Genomic DNA, 22,157 nt, shown 5'->3' with positions numbered 1-22,157 from the left:
CGGGGGAGGGGCACATCAAATATATAAGTAACCTAAAAATAGCCATGTCAGATAAACGTCAGTCCATACATGTGGTTGACATGTGGTTGACCATTGGCCGCCTATTTTCAACAGAGGGGAACGCCTGGTAATGACCACTCCGTTTGGTTATATTCTCTAAGAATAATTGGAATACCTACATTTCAATAAAGTGGTGCAATCTATTTCAATATTTAAATTAAGTTAAGCCTGTAAATTAGAAGGGAATAAAAGATATGGCGTGACAAGCGAAACTTGCGACATAAGATAATATGGCCATTGACTAGTTTAGCCCCAATCACTCTGAATATGTACTTTTGTTGAAAATTCTGCTTGTCACGTCCCTTGGTTATATCATTAGCTATTTTAAATATGCTAAAATTATACTGCTGTGATATGCAGAGTAACGATATATGTACAATTGAAATTAAATGAAAATTAGACATGTTTTTGCATTTTTCACCTAGTAAAGTTTTGCTTGGGGTCTGCCCTAGCAAATACAATCTAGTACCGATGTGATTTTTTTCACGTCATTTACCTTGTTGGAAACGTGTAAAACCACAATACTGCATTAGAATCAAACAACTAAAATGTCGGTACCTACTAGCGAAAGTTGTAATAACAGATTAAAAATAAAATATTGCAGCTACCTTCTTCAAAATGTACGTATGTGTAGCTCGTGCAAAGCTCTAAAAGCCTTGAGAGTGCTTCTTAACGCAGCTGTAGCAATTAGTGAACACCTACGCTATGACCTACATTTATAAGCACAGTCAGAAAATATGTACCTACTATAAAACAATTACAGTTTTAAGACTTTCCGGAAATGGTACCTTATTACTTACGTATTCATTAATATTAATAATCATTTTTTTAGTATTTTCTTGTTTTGATTAATAAATCTGTGATATACATTTACCACTGTAACCACAGCTAAATCAGAAGACGTGGTGTGGTTGGGGAGGATTATGCAAGTTTCATAGTAAAAAATCGATGTGTTATTAGGAGTTCCTAAAATAATATTAAGCTATCTATTGGCGAAAGAATGAAGTCTCTAAGTGTAGTGTGTAGCAGTATTTTTTTTAGATTTTTGAAGTTGCAAGTGAAAAAGAAACAACGTATAAAAGGAAGGTTTAAAGTTAGAGACGGCAAATAACACACTTTTACTTTAAAGTGATAACTAATCTACATACATCTAGGATTCAACATCAAAGGACATAGGATAGTCTTAATCCCAAAAAATATCCCTTAAGGGTGTGAAAACGTGGCTGGAAATTCGTACCGGGAATCAATAACTAAGGAATTTGGTATTATCTAGATTCTAGATCTTTGATTTAGTTGCAAATGATATTAAACTTGACATAGTGAATGAATGAATAAATAAAGCTTTATTAATTCCATACAGATTGAATTTTAGGTAAAAAAATATATCAATTTATAACCTTACATGCTATAGTAATCGTCAATAACAGTAATTAAGAAATAATATAATTTATAAGACATGCAATTAAAATCATGAATTTAAATCGAATAATAAATGTGAGTAATTATACATTGTATTAAACTTGACATAGGTAGTAACTAAACATAAACAGTTATTAACCTCAGACGTCGCTGAGGCTGAATACATTCACACCACATCTAAGTAACACAAATTAATTAATTTAAGATGAATTGCCTTTGGTTCAGAGAATGCCGTATTTGGCCTTTTTTTGTTGTGTGTAAACGCAACTACATATTTACATCCATAATTTCTTACATAACTTTGTTACATAAATTGACATGCCATAGTTTTCAATTGCCTGGTTGAGTTACATAATTGTAAGGCCTGTTTTATAATAGCGGTAGATAGAGTATTAATTGTTTTGTAAGTAGGTATGATAAATAAAAAATATTAAAAAAAAACTAACTAGCTATGCCATTTAGTTTCCTTAAAGCCGAACGCCGGCATTATTATAAATTCGTATGAGATACGAAAATGTCCATTTCGTAAACTTTCTTTATTTCTTGTTACATTTTCAATTTCCGAGAACTATTCAAGTCTTTAAAACTTTCCGCAACTTGCACATTAGCTATGTATTTCTTTATTTATAACTTCTTTGCAGAGTAAAAATAAGTACAAACGGCGGACTTAATGCCTTAAGGCATTCTCTACCAGTCAACCATAGGGCGAAACAGAGATTTTCGAACGTGGGTGCGGTGAGAAAACATATTTAAAAATATAACAACATTATTCACAATGTTAGCTACACAAATATAACTAGTATTAAGTAAAATATTTAAGTACTGCAGAGCAAAAAGTAGTTTAACCCGCCCTCTTCCTTCGAGAGTTAGAAACGCTTTCTTTTATAAAAAGGTTCAATTAGTCGCCATCTACCGATCCCTTTGCGCAAACACATTCGCACTGCCTGGAGGCTGTGTAGCAGCATTCTTAATGTTGTTAAAATACGATAGATGGCCTGATTAATGGGGCCAAGATTTGTAATATTAAAATCCAGAATATAACCAGACACCGTGTGCCCTGTTTATCAAAAGCTTGTAACTTGTAATACAATTGAAGGTCCGTTTTTGACAGCTTTTGTTGGAAAAGAACATTTAATTAAAGATTTGAATGCATATTAACAGTCCTAAAAATCCTGTTTTCAGCCTTGTTTCCGTAACTTCTTTTTCAGTTGAAGTAACTGACAACATTTTCTTTCCATTAACCATTCGTGATATTTGATTGCGTACTTTTATCGTCAGTCCGAGTATGTATTCCTTAGCAGAACCAAGAAACTCATACAATATGTTTTGAGCATCCTTCAAAGAAGCCGGATGCTTGAAACCTTTACCTTCACGGGTGTATGCATTTAATACATCAAACAAATCATTCATTATTTTGATGAATTCAACAGTAGCCATTGATTCCTGAAATAGCTTCATTGGTTTAGGCCCATGTCTACAGATTTCCAATTCTACAGATTTTCTCATCTACAGATTCCCAATTTAACAGATGACCAATTATACAGGTTCCCATTTCTACAGATTCTCTAATCTACAGATTCCCAATTTAACAGATGACCAATTATACAGGTTCCCAATTCTACTGATTCTCGAATCTACAGATTCCCAATTTAACAGATGACCAATTATACAGGTTCCCAATTCTACAGATTCTCTAATCTACAAATTCCAAATTTAACAGATGACCAATTATACAGGTTCCCAATTCTACAGATTCTTAATTCCACAGTTTCTCATCTCTACAGTATCCCAATTCCACAAATTCCAAAACTTTGCTCAAATTCGTAAACTCTACAGATTAGCACCCTTCAAATCTTACTTTTCTGTTACAGTAAAAATATTTATTGAAATTCTAATAGGCATTTCTGCCTGTTAGAGGTCCGGCCAGCGAACGAAAAGTCTTCTATAAATCGATTTTCGCTCACGTCGTCTCGGATATGGGTGAATATGGTATCGATGAATAGTATTATATTGATATGATATGGTGCATTCAGTGTAATAATGCTGAACACAAATATATGAGATAACAAGCGCAAAAGTGGTGGGGGTAGTTGCCGTGAGGCTGTGACGTCATAAAGTTGCGTTTCTGCCTGTTAGAGGACAGTTCCCAAAACGCCAAGAAACTTCACTACTCTGGGAGATTCTCGACTGGGATTTATGGCACATCCGCGCACAAGACTTAAATGAGGACATGCTGCGCCGATTCAGGGAAATGCACATTCCGGATCTAGATACCCCTGGTAACGACATCGGACACAGGCAGCACAACCCACTTCTAACTAACACTAGATTAGTAGAAATTGACTATGTACCAAAAAAAACCGGCCAAGTGCAAGTCGGACTCGCGTTTCAAGGGTTTCGTACATTAAATCCAACTCACGCTTGACTGCACATTTCTAATAGGTTTTCCTGTCTTCTATAGGTAAAGAACTATTTAGTGTATGTTTTTTTCAAAATTTTAGATCCAGTAGTTACGGAGATAAAGGGGTGGGAGGGGGTTGTGATATTTTTTTGGCTATTTTCTTAAATAACTTCTGACCTTGCATTTTAAAGTTATAAAAAAATATATTTAAAATTCTCAAGATGAGCTCTTCCATTTGATATATAACTTACATATGTGTACCAAATTTCAACTTGGCCAGTAGTTTCCGAGAAAATAGGTTGTGACAGACGGACAGACAGACAGACGCACGAGTGATCCCTTAAGGGTTCCGTTTTAGGGTTCCGTACCCAAAGGGTAAAAACGGGACCCTATTACTAAGACTCCGCTGTCCGTCCGTCCGTCCGTTCGTCCGTCCGTCCGTCTGTCACCAGGCTGTATCTCATGAACCTTGATAGCTAGGCAGTTGAAATTTTCACAGATGATGTATTTCTGTTGCCGCTATAACAACAAATACTAAAAACAGAATAAAATAAAGATTTAAGTGGGGCTCCCATACAACAAACGTGATTTTTGACCGAAGTTAAGCAACGTCGGGCGGGGTCAGTACTTGGATGGGTGACCGTTTTTTTTTGCCGATTTTTGCATTATGGTACGGAACCCTTCGTGCGCGAGTCCGACTCGCACTTGCCCGGTTTTTTCCTTTTGAGGTACGGAACCCTAAAAAGACAGGAGTCGGCAGTAAGCGAGCGACCGTCCCCATAGATTATAGGAAATTAGTTGTAAGACAGGACAAAATGAAACAACTTTTAAATTTATTAGGTACCACCTTTATATTATACCTATTCTATTCTAGAAAATAAAACTTATTTTACTATTGTTAAACGCTTTATACACTCTTTTACATTTATTTTTTCTGTTACACAGTCCTGTATTATTTTTTTAATTTGAGCGTTTTTTTGTATGTCATATGCTCTACGTTTTTTTGCACGAATGTAAATTTGACTCTGCCTTATCCTTCTATCTTGATAAGCTGATTCTTTTTTAAGCGCTTGGATGAATAAGTAAAGTGATGGAGTTCGAGTAATTCGCACATTTAATCTGTGATGCCAGCCTTCTAAGCTGTTATTGGTGCGATAACTATCGTCGGCACAATTGAATACATCTGTCGTTATGCGTTTTAACCAAAATTTTAGGAAGTATTCGTCAAAATTGGTGAAGTTGACGAGATCAGAAATGTCAGGAACGTCACTGACGATTCCTATATGCTCTTCTGCTATGAACTGAGCCGGTAGTAAAGCCAACATGCAATACATTTTAATAATTGTTTTCTCATCTGGTGTATTATCGATTGAGAGCTCAGCAGCTTTATCCCATAAAGCCTTATGATAATGAAAATAACAATCGCTGATTTTTAGATTAGGATACACTATTTTAGCTGCGTTTATGGCCGTTACTTCGAAATCACACTTCAAATTTTGTATTGATACTCCTAAATCTTCTTTCAAAATTGTAAAGAATCTTATATATGTAGCCTGAGTCTTGTCTGGGAGTAATCCGTATAGTAATTCTGTTCTCCTCTTCGTTTTCCACAAAGTTGCCATGACAACTATAAACTTGATAAAATGGTTTTGGCTTAACCTTAAATGTCCCATCTCAGAATAATGAGTTGACTTCTTTGAGGTTCTCAACCGCTAAAGGAGTTGCAAACACTAATATTTTGTCGGATTTGGTACCATCGTAAATTAAGAATTCATCCGCTAAAATTTTAGGTACTTCTACGTCGTAAATATTTTGGAATTTTGATTTTGACACATCAAGATATCGATATTTTGTTCGATATAATGTACTTTTGCACGCCGAAAACTCTGGGGTGAAAAGGTTACTCTTGCCGCATTCAGATTGATTTAATAATTCGCGTTCATAAATTTGCTGCACTGGAGCCATAGACTCACACACCTTATTTTTACAAATCTGCATAAATTTATCATTTTTTCGTTGTTGAACTTCAAAAGCATCCGAACAACATGCATGCACTCGTTTCCGAAGAATTTTATCATCTTGAGTCAAAGTAACAGATGCACTACATTCAGTAGTTTTATAACACCGCCAATTGGTTGTCCCGCTTTTATTCTTAACGTTGAAATATTTATTTGGTCCGATAATTAACACCTTTCTCTTCTTTTCAGTATTTATAAATACGAATTCTTCATTTTCATCCATATTTGGAAAGAATATTCCGAGTATTACGCATCAACAAGGTGACATTTACATTAAAAAGACGACAATGAGCACTCGAGATAAAATACAATAACCAGCCAGTAATTATATATTCATCTAAAGAAATAGTTTTTATCTAATTTCATAGAACATAGTCACATAACATATAGTTTGTCAAAGGACTGTCTCATTTCAATCATAGACAGAGAGAATCATACTATCTTTGTCTTAGGGTAGAAAGGGGTAATGGGGATCACTTAAGCAAGAATTAAAATAAAAAAATAAAATGAAACGAAATCTTTATTGCAACCGCCTCATAACAAAATCTACTTAATTGACTATTATTTGAGATCAATAATCGTCACATTACTAATCATCTTTGGCAAATATGAAAGTTACAAAAATTAACTGTTTTGACTCCCATTGCACAGAGGTATGGGCTATTGTGGTCACCTTGCGGGTAATGAGGATCATACAAAAAGCCATCTTCTTCTATAAGTTTCACTGCTTTTTCCAATGTGTCAGAAGACCAGGAAGCTTTTGTGGTAGTTCTGACTCGTACTTTCGGCATCTGAAACCAAAATAACAAATTATATTATACCTTTTACATTGCGGGCAATGGGGGTCACCTGATCCTCATTACCCACAAGTATTTTATGAAGAAAAAAAAATAAACACATGATACGTGTTAACAGCACGCGAGATTTAACTATGAAATCGGTACACTTAATGCACAAGTAAAGACATAAAAAAGTCACATATAAGTACATCAATAATTATAGTACTTACCGTCTATTTTGCGTACGTAAAAATTTACATCGGCGAGCCGCAAAAACAAAACACACCTCTTAATCCCGATGCCGTCGCCATACTGGCGCGGCGCTGTCGCAGCGCTAGCGCGGGGCCAGAGGGGGGCGGGAACGCCCGTAAACGTATTTCTAGTGTTTGTAGTTTTGGAGATGTGTGGGTGACCACCATTACCCGCTGACTCCCATTACCCGGTCTTCCGCTACACTATAGTCCGTTTTTTTTAGCATTAGAAAGAACTTCGCGGAAGTAATTCAATAATTATTAACAATTAAAGAGCCTGATAAAAACTGCACGCTTGCTTCTGTGGAGTTCTTTCTAATGCTAAAAAAAACGGAACTATAGTACTAGCGCCCAAAATAAAAGGATGAGTATAGTTTTCCTGGTACTTACTGACTGACAAATTGGTTTGACCAACTATATCTTATCATATTTTTATCATCCCAGAGAAAGGTGCTATTATAATAATATTTATATACCGTTAAACGATCGATTCTTGTTTATTTATTTATTTATATGTTTATTTAATAGGGATTCCTATATTTTAGGGATCCCAGAAACGGCTCTAACGATTTCGATGAAATTTGCTATATGGGGGTTTTCGGCGGCAATAAATTGATCTAGCTAGGTCTTATCTCTGGGAAAACGCGCATTTCTGAGGGGCTACCGCGAAAACCGAAATTCGCAAATTGCGGGGATCTTACTCTTTTACTCCAATGAAGGCGTAATTAGAGTGACAGAGAAAAATGCCCGCAATTGACGATTTTCGGTATTGGCGGTAGCCCTACTGAGTTTTTATATGTTTTCCGAGCAAAGCTCGGTCTCCCAGATATTAACATTGTTAATGATAAAGGCGCACTGGTTCAGTATAGTAATTTATTTCATGAAACCTGAGAGAAGACTGAACAAAAATATGGTGTCAAAAGGAACATAAAATTAAAAGAACAAAGGAATTCAAAATTACAATAAAATTATAAAAAGGTGCGTCGTCTACAAACATATAGAAAGAAAGAAAGAAAATAAATTTATTCAGGACGCTTACAGTATTGCTTAAAATTAATACAACACTTTTATAAGTAAAAACATAAACCTCACTGAATAGGTCTCCCCTCAGCTTGATGACAAGTTACCTTTCAGGTATCTTGACGCTGGTCTTCGGTGGAGACATGTCCAAGCGATCGCGTCAGCACGTAAACTTAACTAATATTGGTTAAACTAAATTGAGATCAGAACAAGAATCACAAATAAATATTACTTCAATTTGACCTATTAAGTATAATATGATGTACGGCTTATTTAATAACATATTTGTAAGACTAAGAATTGATCTAGCATTGCATTAAACTATTCACTGAAAATAATAAACTTGGCACTTACGCGTAATTAAAACGAAAATATTACTTTGCTAATCCGCGAAAAGATAACGTGCTAGTCAATCAGTGCTAACCCGTTATACTTACTTGCGTATTTTTACATGCAATTAATATTCCCACCGCAAAAATAAATACGCAAATAAATATAACAAACCACCACCAAAAGAATAATCCTCGACACGTGTTTCGCCTCTCTACGAGGCATCCTCAGGAGTTGTTGACGGTCTGACGCCCGGCAACGGAATGACCTGTCTAGAATGGTCGGCCGTATTTATACCTTGACCACCCCCCCTACTGTGCAAGTGTGAGTGAGATGGGAAAATTCGTAATAACGGCGATGACGCAACATTCAATTGTTCGTTAAGAATCATGCCCCTATTGTTGTACCTAATTATTTCCAGTTGTTCCAGAACACCTAAACGCAATCCCTTTTCGCAAATATGTAAAATATCAAAAGAATGATTCTCAGATAAAGTGTGACCTGTATCTAATAAGTGCTTTGCAAAATTGGACTTCTCTGGATGGTTATGTCTATATGACGCAACATGCTCTTTATACCTAGTAGTGAAATTACGGCCCGTTTGCCCCACATACACCTTATTGCAATCGTCACAGGTAAGCTTATAAACTCCAGACTTTTTCCCATTCTCGATCTTATCTTTGCCATTGCAAAGCTTTGAGTACAAAGTGTTATTTGTCTTAAAGGCCACAGGAATGTCGTTAGACTTTAAAATTTTGTAAATTGCATCAGACAACTTGCCAACATAAGTTATGCTCGCTTGATATTTCTTAATCGGTTCAGAGGATCGTGCTGCATACAACATAGTGTTGACTATACTATTCCGCTTTTTTCTGATGATACCATCCACAACAGACTTATCGTAACCATTTGAAACTGCTAAGTGATAAATATTATTTAATTCAGTCTGATAGTGATAGGAAAGATAAAATAGAGTGATAGTTTCTTATGGGCGGCGGTAATATATATATATATATATATATAAATATTACAGAAAAAACAAAGAAAGAAATAAACAAACATAATAAAACTTAAAAATCTACAGATAAAAAATTTGGCCTAGATCGCCGTCAATAGGCAAGGTGCCCAGAAGGCTGGCCGTATTTCCCCGCTGTATGGCTATACTAATGCGCTGGGCGAAATAGTGGCCAGCCCTCTGGTCACCAGAAGCCTCTATTAGGCGCGCCGACAAGTCTTTGTACAGTCGACGCGCACTTGGCCCCCATGTGAAATTACAGTAAAATTGAAGATCGTATACATGTTTTCAGATATGACCGTGCTAATGCTGTGTTACATTTATTATTGTATAGATACATTATTGTCTGAAGTGCTGACAATCTGTAGAATTGGGAATCTGTAACACTGGAAATCTGTTTGACTGGGAATCTGTAGAATTTGGAGTTTGTGGAAATGGGAATCTGTAGAATTGGGAATATGTAGAATTAAGATTCTGTAAAATTGAAATTATGTAGAATTGGGAATCTGTAGAATTGGGAATATGTAGAATTAAGATTCTATGAAATTGAAATTATGTAGAATTGGGAATCTGTAGAATTGGGAATATGTAGAATTAAGATTCTGTAAAATTGAAATTATGTAGAATTGGGAATACGTAAAATTGAAAATCTGTAGAATTGGGAATCTGTAATAGAAATCTGTAGAACTGGGCCTAAACCCTAAAATTCAAGTGTATTTCCGTTAATTTATTAGCAAAATGAAGTCCCAGATTGTCTTGCATTTTTTTTTAATTCTTGAACTTAATATATTGGCATGCTTATATATCCATTGGGATACTATGACCATTTTTATCTGTAAATTCTCTCTTTGACTCAAAGGTATTTATGACAAATTTCACCATAAGGCATGTCAAGTATTGTCATACATCACACAAATGGGTCTGTGAGTGGTTGGATGCGGGAAGGTGGTTTTCAAATCAGCAGGATTATTAAAATCACACTCCAGCATTTTTGCACAAGATAAATTTTATGCACAGCCATCGTAGGTCAAACTGACTTTTGCTTCAGCTTCATCTTTAACGATAAAATGGCGTTTTGCGTTTTTGGCATGATTATGCGTCGAAAGGCATCTGGGTACCTACGATGGTGGTAGAAAAAATGTTACTTACATGGCACCGTGCGAAGTGCATGGTGGGGGGAATTAAAGCGATCGCAGCGCATAAGGTGGTAAAAATAGGTACTAAAGTCGGTTAGTTCTCTAACATCAGAGATATATATAACTCCGTATAAGATAAATAAAGTCTAAGAAAAAAACGTGCCTCGGAAATCAAGAAAAAGTAATTCTCGAATAGATGGCGCCCATACCTTTAGCCTATTCTCGGCTAAATGGCGTTGACGACACCGTTTGATATTTAACAATTTTAAAACATATCAGTGAAAGAACATGGGTCAGCATGGAACAATAAAAATTAAAAATCATTTATCCGTAATCATATTTTGATTAATTTATACATTTCAATTTTATTTTAAGTTTTAATCGTGTGTCGATAGATGGCAGTAAATGTACCGTGACTACAAAATTTACTTTGGCAATAGCCCTCTATACTATCTATTCTCTTTGATAACATTTAATACAAGTTATATGGCTCAAAATAGAAATATAATTTACGATTACTCCCGAGATATTCATTTAAATTGTATGGTGTAAGGGGCCATTGTAATCTGTATGAAATGCTCAATATAATTAACGTATTTAATCTGATAAAATGTGTACACGAAATAAACTGGAGGGCTATGCTGGATTTGTCACCATATCATTAATCATTTAATGCGTGAAATGACGACTATCTGATAAGCGATATAATTCGGTATAAAATCGCAAGGATAACGTATAAGTGACTAATGATAGCGTGACATGTTTTGATGTTTTGAAAAATCAATTTTATACTCGATGACTTAAGGTTTATTTTAAAGAAAAGATGGTTAAACCACATTGTACCACTTATACACAAGTACTTAGATACTTATGTCATTGACAGTTAAAAAAGCGTATATTAATGAATAGTTAGCTAAATGACATCCTATCACCACTTATCAGCCGCGTCTCCACCAAGTGCACGCGCCCGCGAGGCAGACTCGCGAGCCAAATGCTCGGTCTATGTGGACGTGCCTCGGGGCTGTTCGGGCGCACGTTGGCTCGGCCGAGCGTGCCTCGGGGTCGAGCCGTCCGCTGTCGGTAAATGTGACATGCTCAAAGGTGCCTCAGTGTGCGCTGTTCGTTCGGTGTGGACTGGTGGTGGTTTTGGCTCGCGAGCACAAATAGTTTTAAATAAGTATGAACTCTTAAGAGCAGTCGATCCGTTTGATTCAACTATATGGTGAACATAAGGTGTTGTGGGATCACAAAGATCCAAAACATTTAAATAAATGTACGCGGGAAATTGCTTATAATTGATATAATCAGTCCCACTCTTAATCGATGCTTGTAACATAACATGTTTTCCATCCATTGCTCCAATCACATGGGGGAAATTCCATTTATTCTCAAATTCTTCCGATATAGCTAGCCACTCTTCTTTTAAAAATATTCTAGGTATAAATTATTCATTGCATTTATGTTTTTGTGTAGACAATGTAGTAAAAATGTGATTTTACTACATTGTGCACTTCACTAGAAATGGGTCCTCAACCAATTCCTTATCATTAAACTAGAAAAGGACATTAAAAAATAAAGGGACACTGTTTGCTAGTTTCAACTATGTACACGTGAGATATTAACGAACAAAAGAAAAACCGGGCAAGTGCGAGTCGGACTCGCGCACGAAGGGTTCCGTACCATAATGTAAAAAACGGCAAAAAAAAAACGCTCACCCATCCAAGTACTGACCCCTCCCGACGTTGCTTAACTTCGGTCAAAAATCACGTTTGTAGTACGGGAGCCCACTTAAATCTTTATTTTATTCTGTTTTTAGTATTTGTTGTTAAAGCGGCAACAGAAATACATCATCTGTGAAAATTTCAACTGTCTAGCTATCACGGTTCATGAGATACAGCCTGGTGACAGACGGACGGACGGACGGACAGCGGAGTCTTAGTAATAGGGTCCCGTTTTACCCTTTGGGTACGGAACCCTAAAAACCGTGGCAGATAAAAACAAAAGCACAAATAAATAACCAGCAAGGAACAACAGAACAATTTGCACAAGCCAAGTCAGTTAACCGGCTAGTAACAACAGATGCACGTGCCCCCATTGTTCCTCAGACAGACCCAAACAACTAGAACATTGTTCCTCTTTTTAAACAATAAGCCAGTAGAAAATTAGCACCAGCAGTAATAACACAACTGTCCATCGCGAATTGCCTCGGACTTCTGATGGCTCGGTCTGCCTCGCGAGGCTCGCCTCAGTGTCTCCGAGCTAAACCGCGAGGCTGCCTCGCCAGGCCAGGCTCTCGAGCCACACATCCGAGGCTGCCTCGCGAGCGCGTGCGCTTGGTGGAGACCCGGCTATCCACATGTGGCATTGATAGTTAAAAGTTATCCATGGTTTAAAATTCTGAAAAATAGATTCTAATTGAGTTTATGTAAGGCGTTTTTTAAAGTGAATCTTTTATTCCATCGCCTCAAATTTAACCGTCTTTATCATGTCGCAAATTCTACTTTATTTCTAGTACTTAGAGTTCATAGTCTTTGAAATAAGCTACATTATCGGACTAAAGTAGACTCGGCTACAATACTTAATTCACTATGGCTGATATTTGCTTGTAATGTCATACAAAATTTTAAGGGCAGTAGACCTTATTAACCTTAAATACGGTGATCTGTCAAAATCAAATAAATCATTCTGCCGTGCTTGTTGACATGAATCGCGAATATACATGTTATATTTTTACCATAGCAGGGAATATCAGAATGCTGAAAATCATATTTTGCAAGTGTACAAATATGCGTAATAAATTAATAGGGGATCTTACTGCAATGTTCTGCCGCCAGAGTGCAGCACTACCGACTCAGTAAATTCATAGACTAACTTACTAACTTATACACCGTGTTTTTATTGATTTCCGTTAATTTCAAGGGTGCATTCCTGAGCTTAAATCAAGTAACTTTCTCAAAGACACCGGTATTCTAATTAAGTCCATTTCGGAGATAATCCATAATTTATTTTTTTCCTATAAGGCCTCTACAAGCGTGTACACTTGCCTTAGGGCCGGCTTACATATTGATTAGTGTTTAGAATGAGTTCATACATTTGCTACTAAACTTAAGTACAATCTCGGTCGATTGATGTACGAAATGACATTAATATGTCACAGATTTCAATTGTTTGGTTGAGTTAAATGTAATGCCGGTGTTACAACAACGCTATATGCTACATTTAATGACTTTTTAAACAAAAAAAAAAACAAAAACAATATTTTTTTTGAAAATTAACTATGCCATTTAGTTCTTATAAACGTACTTAACTATACCCCGAAGTTAACGGAATTCAATAAAAACACGGTGTACATACTGTGCCTTAAACTGTTTTTTGACAAGTTTTCACAGACAATAAAATATGACATTGATGCATCAAGGCGGTTTGTAAACAAGGGCCTACCGGTAAACGCGAAAATCGAAATTTAGTTATCTGCCTCTTTATCGGTCGAATATGCAAGAGTGATAGAGAGATTAGATAACGAAAATTCGATTTTCTTGTTTCGCGGTAAGCCATGTGATTGACGTGACGTGTGATGTGTGGTTTGTTTACTGTATGTGCCACAAAGGTGCCACCTACGCAGAGCTTTGCCTAATATTCCCTAATAATAAAATAATAAAATAATCAAAAGTATTTAAAATAATGCCCAGTATCACGTGATTGTAATAGGAGCGTGTGACATCATGGCCTAAGAAACACCACAGACAAGTCGTCAAACCTGACCGTAATCCATATATACGACACCACCAAAGAATTCGGATGTTCAAAAATTATATGTATTTTTTATTTCGACAATAGACATTTATTACGTACAAAAATATTTTTAAGTACATGATATAAAGTATATATTTATTTCTTATTAAATAAATAAAATGTTATATATACTTGTTTAAGCAGATCTTGTCAGTAGAAAAGGCGGCAAATTTGAAAAATGTAGGCGCGAAGGGATATCGTCCTATAGAAAATTTGAATTTCGCGCCTTTTTTTACTGACAAGATTTGCTTGACCAGCTATAATACAATATTTCACTAAAATCTTTTTAATAATTCGGCTGAATGCCATGTTGGCTGTCGGAAACAAACAAAATAATTAAAAAAATTATATCTCCGCCCGCTATTTGCACTCAAAATTTTAGTTGTATCAAAATAATTCATCTTAAATTGTAAACGTAAGTGTTTTTGTGTGAAAACAGTTATTGTGATTAATTTTTTAAATGTATTTAATAAATAATAATAATAAAAAAAAAAAAAAAAAAAAAACCGCTCTGACAATGACAGACGTCTCGTAAATTTTATTTGCTATAATTATATTTTTATACGTTTTTATTGTTAAAACTGTTGTGTATTTTGCCATTTAATGTACCTTTGACCTGGCTATGTGGAAACATAAAAATCGACTACAATACGTGTGACTCAAATCCCATACACAAACCACTTACATTGACATTTGTTTGACAAAACGGTCAACACAACATTACGGCAAAACAGTAATAACGTATGCAAAGAATGATTACGAGGAGTCAAAGACGTGCAGCGGAGTCGACCAACAACGCACGACCACCACCCCCGCCCGCCCCGTCCAGTTCCTCGTCCACATCGTCGTCAGGCGACGAGTTCGCAACGGCGCCTGACACAGACGGATCCAGTGACGAGGGCGGGCCGCCGCCGCCGCCGCCACGACCACCTGCGCGACGAGGGCGGCCACCGCTGCCGGCACGCTTGGGGCCTGCGGGACATCCTGCCCCGCCCACGGCTCCCGCTGCCGGTGGTATAGTGCGACGCATGAGATGGACTCGAGACATGAACGAGAATGTCATGCGCGCCTATTATGGGGCTACAGAGGGGGGAACACAGCTATCCGCCTATCGTTCGAGAATACTGCCTCTGTTTCAGGCTCTTGAACCTACCATCACCGTGTCGGAGCAGCGATTATCGGATCAGGTGCGCGTCATTCAGCGGCTAAAGCGCTTGGATGACGCGACACTTGATCGGCTTCGCCAGGAGGCTCTCTCTGCTCGCGCGGACTCCACCTCGGTGCGGGATCTGCCCGCCACGTCGCCGGATCCGGTGCCCGCACCCGACCTGGCACCGGCGGCGCCACGGGTTGATTTCTGTACCGACGAGGGGGACTTCGCGAGTCAGAATGTGAGTACAACTGCTAATGAGCAACTGAGGAGGACTTTGGAAGAGGCGATTACGCAGTATCGCGCCACAACCAACTCTAGGCCCCGATTACCACGTCTGCCTATGAATAGACGCAATCTAGCGCTCATGGGAGCCCTAAACGCTTTACTAGAACCACATCTGCGGACTAGTAAAGATTTAGATGATACGCACTCGATCATGTACTGCGGAGCCATCGCGGCGTGCTGTGTTGCTCGCGTCAAGTTCCCGGACGCTGAACGTGCACCTAGGACCGCCGGAGGTGTCCCTGCATGGCAAGTGCGGATCGAGCGACGTATCAGCTCGTTTAGGACTCTCATCGCAAAGCTGATCTGCTTCAGGGAGGGCAACAATCGCCCCCGAGTAATGCGCTTTGTGAACCAGGCGTTCGCGGGGACGGATATCAGGCCCCGCGACTACATGGCCAATGTCACAGAGCGCATCGACTTTCTAAAGCAGAAAGTCTATGCATGGGCAAACCGTATTCGCCGCTACAGAGAGCGTGTGGATCGATTTCAGCAGAATCGCCTTTTTCAAAGTGACCAAAGGAAGGTGTACCGAAAGTGGGAGGAAACCAACCTTCGTACGCCCGACACGCAGCCGCCGGATGTTACTGCCATGACCGACTTCTGGCGTAGCATCTGGTCGGTGCCTGTCGGACACACCGAGGGGAGTTGGATGAGTGTTGTCGAACGTGAGTGCGAGTCCATCGAACCTATGGGGGCAGTCACCATCAGCCCCGATGACGTCAGTTGTGCCATCCGCACGGCCCAGAACTGGAAAAGTCCTGGGCCGGATGGATTGCACAACTTCTGGCTAAAGTGGTTCCGATGCTCGCACTCGCGCTTGGCAGCACAATTTCAACAAGCCCTCGAGCTTGGTTCTCTCCCACCTTCCTTAACAACTGGTGTCACCTTTCTGCTCTATAAGTCCGGTAGTACCACGGAAGCGAAGAACTACAGACCCATTACATGCTTGCTCTACAAGCTCCTTACATCCATTTTGAGAGCAAATATCAACGCGCACATTATCGCAAACAATATTCTGGCTTCCGCTCAAAATGGATGTCGGGTTGGGTCCCGTGGTACTAAAGAGCTCCTCCTCATAGACATGACCATTTGCCAACAAATCCGGCGGAACAAGGGGGCCCTCTCAGCCGCTTGGATTGACTACAAGAAGGCCTATGATTCGGTGCCTCATTCATGGTTGGGGAGGGTCTTAGAGCTGTATAAAGTTGATGCAGCTTTGAGAGCCTTCCTAAGCGCGTGTATGAGACAGTGGACCACAGTCCTTCGTCAACCAGGAGGCGGAGATGACCGCCCTGGCCCGCAGGATTTTATAAGGATTAAGCGAGGAATCTTTCAGGGCGACAGTCTGAGTCCCCTGTGGTTCTGCCTAGCTTTGAATCCCCTCAGCACCCTGCTGAAGGATTTGGGACTAGGTTGCCGGCTTCGGAGAGAGGGTGTAGTCATTTCTCACCTTCTGTACATGGATGACCTCAAATTATTTGCACCAAATAGCCAAGACTTGTTGGAGCTACTGAAAACCACGGAAGTCTTCAGTAGTGCCATCCACATGGAGTTTGGTGTCGATAAATGTGCGGTTATGCATGTACAGCGGGGGAAGGTTGTAAATTCAACAAATTTACAACTCTCTGAGACAATGTCTTTCAGATCTATCTCTGAATCAGAAACCTATAAATACCTTGGTATGTCACAGTCGTTGGGTATTGAGGACGAGGGTATTAGACGGTCGGTGAAGGAGCGCTTTTTCAGTCGGCTCATAAAAGTCCTTAACAGTCTTTTGTCAGGAGGCAACAAAGTGCGCGCCTTCAACGCCTGGGTAATGCCCCTACTCACATACTCCTTTGGCATACTAAGGTGGACTCAGACCGAGCTGGACGCCCTGGATCGGAGGGTCCGGTCACTGCTCACCACACATCGCATGCTACACCCACGCTCGTCAGTTATGAGATTGTACATCCCACGGAAGTGTGGAGGCCGAGGCTTCCTAAACGCCAAGGATCTCCACAACCGCGAGGTGTACAATCTCAGGAATTATTTCCTTAACAACGAGTGTGGGATGCATCGTGATGTGGTGGCAGTAGACAGGAACCTCACGCCGCTCTCCTTGGCAAACGAGAACTGGCGCAAACCTGTGGTACTAAGTACTGCGGATCGCAAGGCGGCATGGGAGAGTAAGGTGCTACACGGGCGGTTCTACAAGGCCCTCACGGGACCCGATGTGGACCTGCTCGCGTCGGTGAACTGGTTACGATTCGGGGACCTCTTCGGAGAAACCGAGGGTTTTGCCTGTGCAATTGCGGACGAAGTGATGATGACGAACAACTATCGGAAATATATCCTGAAGGACGGTACGGTCGACATTTGTCGGGCATGCCGCCGTCCCGGAGAGTCACTCAGGCATATCATTTCCGGTTGTTCTCATCTTGCTAACGGCGAGTACTTGCACAGACATAATCTCGTAGCCAGAATTATTCACCAGCAACTTGCTCTTCTATATGGCCTTGTGGACCGCGAAGTACCGTACTACAAGTACTTACCTGCGCCTGTTCTCGAGAATGGTCATGCCACGCTCTATTGGGATCGATCTATCATCACAGACAGGACTATTGTAGCCAATAAGCCTGACATTGTGATAATAGATCGATCGCAACGTCGGGCCGTGCTCGTTGACATCACCATCCCCCATGATGAGAATCTCGTGAAGGCCGAGAAGGACAAGTCCAGTAAGTACCTAGACTTGGCTCACGAGATAACCGCCATGTGGGATGTTGATTCGACGATCATTGTCCCGATAGTCGTTTCAGTGAACGGTCTCATAGCGAAGAGTCTCGACCAACATCTTGAGAGACTCTCGCTAGGTGGTTGGATCAAGGGTCAGATGCAGAAGGCGGTGATCTTGGACACGGCGCGGATAGTCCGCCGGTTCCTCTCTCTGCAGCCCTGACCACCGGTAGCTTGGGCCTTGCCCCGCTGCTGGCGGTACCCTAGGTTAGGTTTTTTATAATGTGCTTATATGTTTTTTTTTTTATCGTTTTGTAAGTGTTTTTATATTTTACTTTTATATTCATATTATAAAAACCCTAACTTAAGACGGAAAATAAATAAAGAGAATAATAATAATAAATATTAGGAGGCGTAGGGATGTGACGACCCCATCGCCCGCTGGTTTTACCAGTGCAATCAGTCAACGCAGGGCAGCTTGTGGCGAGCTGTTGGGGATTAGCGACCTCACGTACCCGAGTGCTCCTGACCTGGGGAGTTCTGTTACCCACCCGCAAGGAGGGTGGGTGGGACAGGATTCTCTGCCTCTGGCTTGCCTTAGCCGGCCGGCCAGAGTGGAGTCGTTAGAGCTATAAGCTCCAGGGGTGGAAGTGAAATATGCATAAGACGCGAGTTGGCACAGTGGCTGTTAACAGCCACTGGGTAGAAAGCGGCGCACACCTCTCGACACCCCTGAGCCGCTCACACCGGTGTTGCCCTTGAGCCATCCTAGATGTCGCTTTTTGTGGGGGCCCATCTTGTGAGGGCGAGTCACCGTCTGCCGGAAATAAAATTGCATACCGTTTTATTAGGCAGGCGTCCGGTTTTTTACCCCATAGCTCAGTTCTTAGTCCATCGCTTTCACCCAATAACCTAGTTCATTTTAGATTCCATCAACTCTCAATAGACCTTACACCCTGGCGGGTGCTGCCTCTGCGTGCGTCCCATGACACGGGCAAGGGCAGCCTCCGCTCGGTGTACCCCTTACATTTCATTAAAGTGTCAAAAGGGCCTCTACGTGTTGGCTTCGGCTCCGCGCACGCCTCCCAAAGGTCCGGAACACCATTGTTCCGTGATGGGAAAGACATACAAATAAATATTATAGGACATTTTTACACAAATTGACTAAGCCCCACGGTAAGCTCAAGAAGGCTTGTGTTGTGGGTACTCAGACAACGATGTATATATGTAATATATAAATACTTAAATACATAGAAAACAACCATGACTCAGGAACAAATATCTGTATCATCATACAAATAAATGCCCTTACCAGGATTCGAACCCGGGACCATCGGCTTCATAGGCAGGGTCACTACCCACTAGGCCAGACCGGTCGTCATTTATCATCGCTGAACGTAATATGTATATGTCGCAGTCGGATCGTATAATCCGCCGTATTACATTACGGCTAGCCGTTTTCAAAAACAGGGGCGTTTTGAAATGCGGCGGTTTAACGACTAGCCGGATTGAATGCGGCTGAATGAGAATCCGCCGGAATGTATTCGACGCCATACGTTCTTCAACACGGCTAGCCGTAATGTAATACAGCGAGTCATTAGCCGCCGCTTTGACAGTTTTTAGTTCCCATTTTTAACACTCGTGGCGCTGCCTGACAAACGCTGGGGTGTCCATCAAATCTGAAGTTCGTCGGACTGTTTCTTTACAAAAAACATTTCCTTCGCAACTTAACTAGACGGAGCTCCGCTTCGCGGGGCTCCTATTTCTGAGCGGTTTGCCCTTCGGGCATCTGAAGCTACCTAACGAACCTAACCTACCTACCTATTGATTTAGTGAGACGTCCGTGAAAACATTACACTTTGGGGAAAAAAGCGTAGGTAGGTAAATAGGTTAGGTTCGTTAGGTAGCTTCAGATGCCCGAGGGGCAAACGGCCCAGAAATAGGAGCCCCGCTTGCGGGGCTCCGTCTATTTAAGTTGTGAAGGAAATGTTTTGGAAAAGAAACACATGTAGTGCGATGGGACCATGGTAAAAATAAATTAAATTGCAAACATTGTCAAACTCCGGTTACGTAGGCGACCGAAAGAACTGGTGACTCTACAATCTAAAATAGTAGTACGATGCGGCTAAACGTAGGCCGCCTTATTGAAGAACGTGTCGCAATGACAATCCGGCTAATCGTCGAACCGCCGCATTTCAAAACGCCCCTGTTTTTGAAAACGGCTAGCCGTAATGTAATACGGCGGATTATACGATCTGACTACGACATATACATATAGTGCGCAATTAACAATGTCATTCAAGTCAAAATTCGTAACTGCAACGTAAGTGTCATGTAACAAATATACGTTTTATACTGAAGGGTCTTGATTGTTGTTCTTTTATTAAGCCATGGTCTTGTCCAGTTCCTCTTTGGTAACTACCGTCAGCCAGTAGATGCAGTGATGTTAGAACCTAAAACAAAGAGTTGTAAGTTGGTATGTCGTTATTAAATAAGTATTATAATCAAAGTGCTGGTAAAGGTGACAATAATGATTTGAGGAATAGTGCAACATTTATACTTTACTTTAAGATGTGCCGGCAATCCATCGCCATGTTGAGGTTTGAGGTCAGCGTCGAGTTCGGCACACAAATAGAGTGCCAATTCTTTGCGCGCTCTATATATGTGCCGAAACTCCTCGTTGGGCATATCGAATGGGTTGCACATATCCCAGGCCCGTCGTTGTAGTTTTCGATGCTCTTTTTCTTCAATAGCTGCAGCTGCCAAGAAGAAATGATATCTTGCCATCCCTACAAATAATGTATTGATAATGTTATATGTAAATAAATAAGAATAATCATTGCAATACAATATTAAAACTAAAGTTAAAACAAGAAATAAAATAATAAATGTAAATAAATGGAATTCAAACTGTATAGGTATATTATATTTGAAAAAAGAAACAGATCTTACTGATAACTTCACAAAAATTGTATTTTTCACTACTAATGGCACAAAAGGCCGTCAAAAATCGACTATATACTTAATTATCTAACAAACGTAGCCATTTACCAGCCCATCGACACCCCATACTATGATAAATTAGGAACGTACTTGTTACCAACATTTAGGCATAGAAATAATCTTATCGAATTAAAATGACCGCTGTTGCATTTTGGTAGCACATACCATACTTGCTTTCAACATAGACGTATTATACTTACTTTTCTTTAGGTTGGTATGATCGGTAAAACGTCAACCGTCATTTTAAATTTTCGTGAAAGCGGTAATGTTAAATGATTATTTCTGTGTTTAAGACAATACTTTATCTTTTACTTAAATGGGGGGCAAATCATTAAGAAAATGTGAAGTTTGTGGGGTCAGGCGTGTAAGAAGAGTAACTTCTGATATATTTTTGGCCAGATTTCCGCTTGACCCGAACAGGTCGATAAACTGATGTTTTATGCGATATTTTCATTTTGAGTGGTTACCAGATACTAATTTAATTAGTTTGGAGTAGTTTTTAGGGTTCCGTACCCAAAGGGTAAAACGGGACCCTATTACTAAGACTTCGCTGTCCGTCCGTCCGTCCGTCCGTCTGTCTGTCACCAGGCTGTATCTCACGAACCGTGATAGCTAGACAGTTGAAATTTTCACAGATGATGTATTTCTGTTGCCGCTATAACAACAAATACTAAAAACAGAATAAAATAAAGATTTAACAAACGTGATTTTTGACCAAAGTTAAGCAACGTCGGGAGTGGTCAGTACTTGGATGGGTGACCGTTTTTTTTTTTGCCT

The 22,157-nt window shown here is 39.9% G+C and overlaps 1 long non-coding RNA gene across 1 annotated transcript; it reads right to left on the bottom strand.

Annotated features, from left to right (window-relative positions):
- Positions 1 to 6,400: 6,400 nt before the first annotated feature.
- On the bottom strand, positions 6,401 to 7,131 carry LOC134804584 (uncharacterized). The gene is made up of 2 exons (XR_010146148.1): positions 6,908 to 7,131; positions 6,401 to 6,689 (listed from the first exon to the last, which is right to left on the bottom strand). It is a non-coding gene; the product is annotated as an uncharacterized LOC134804584 (long non-coding RNA).
- Positions 7,132 to 22,157: the final 15,026 nt, after the last annotated feature.

Source organism: Cydia splendana, chromosome Z (genome assembly GCF_910591565.1).
Source record: "Cydia splendana chromosome Z, ilCydSple1.2, whole genome shotgun sequence".
Classification (NCBI taxonomy): domain Eukaryota; kingdom Metazoa; phylum Arthropoda; class Insecta; order Lepidoptera; family Tortricidae; genus Cydia; species Cydia splendana.
This window is presented reverse-complemented; position numbering and strand designations above follow the sequence as displayed.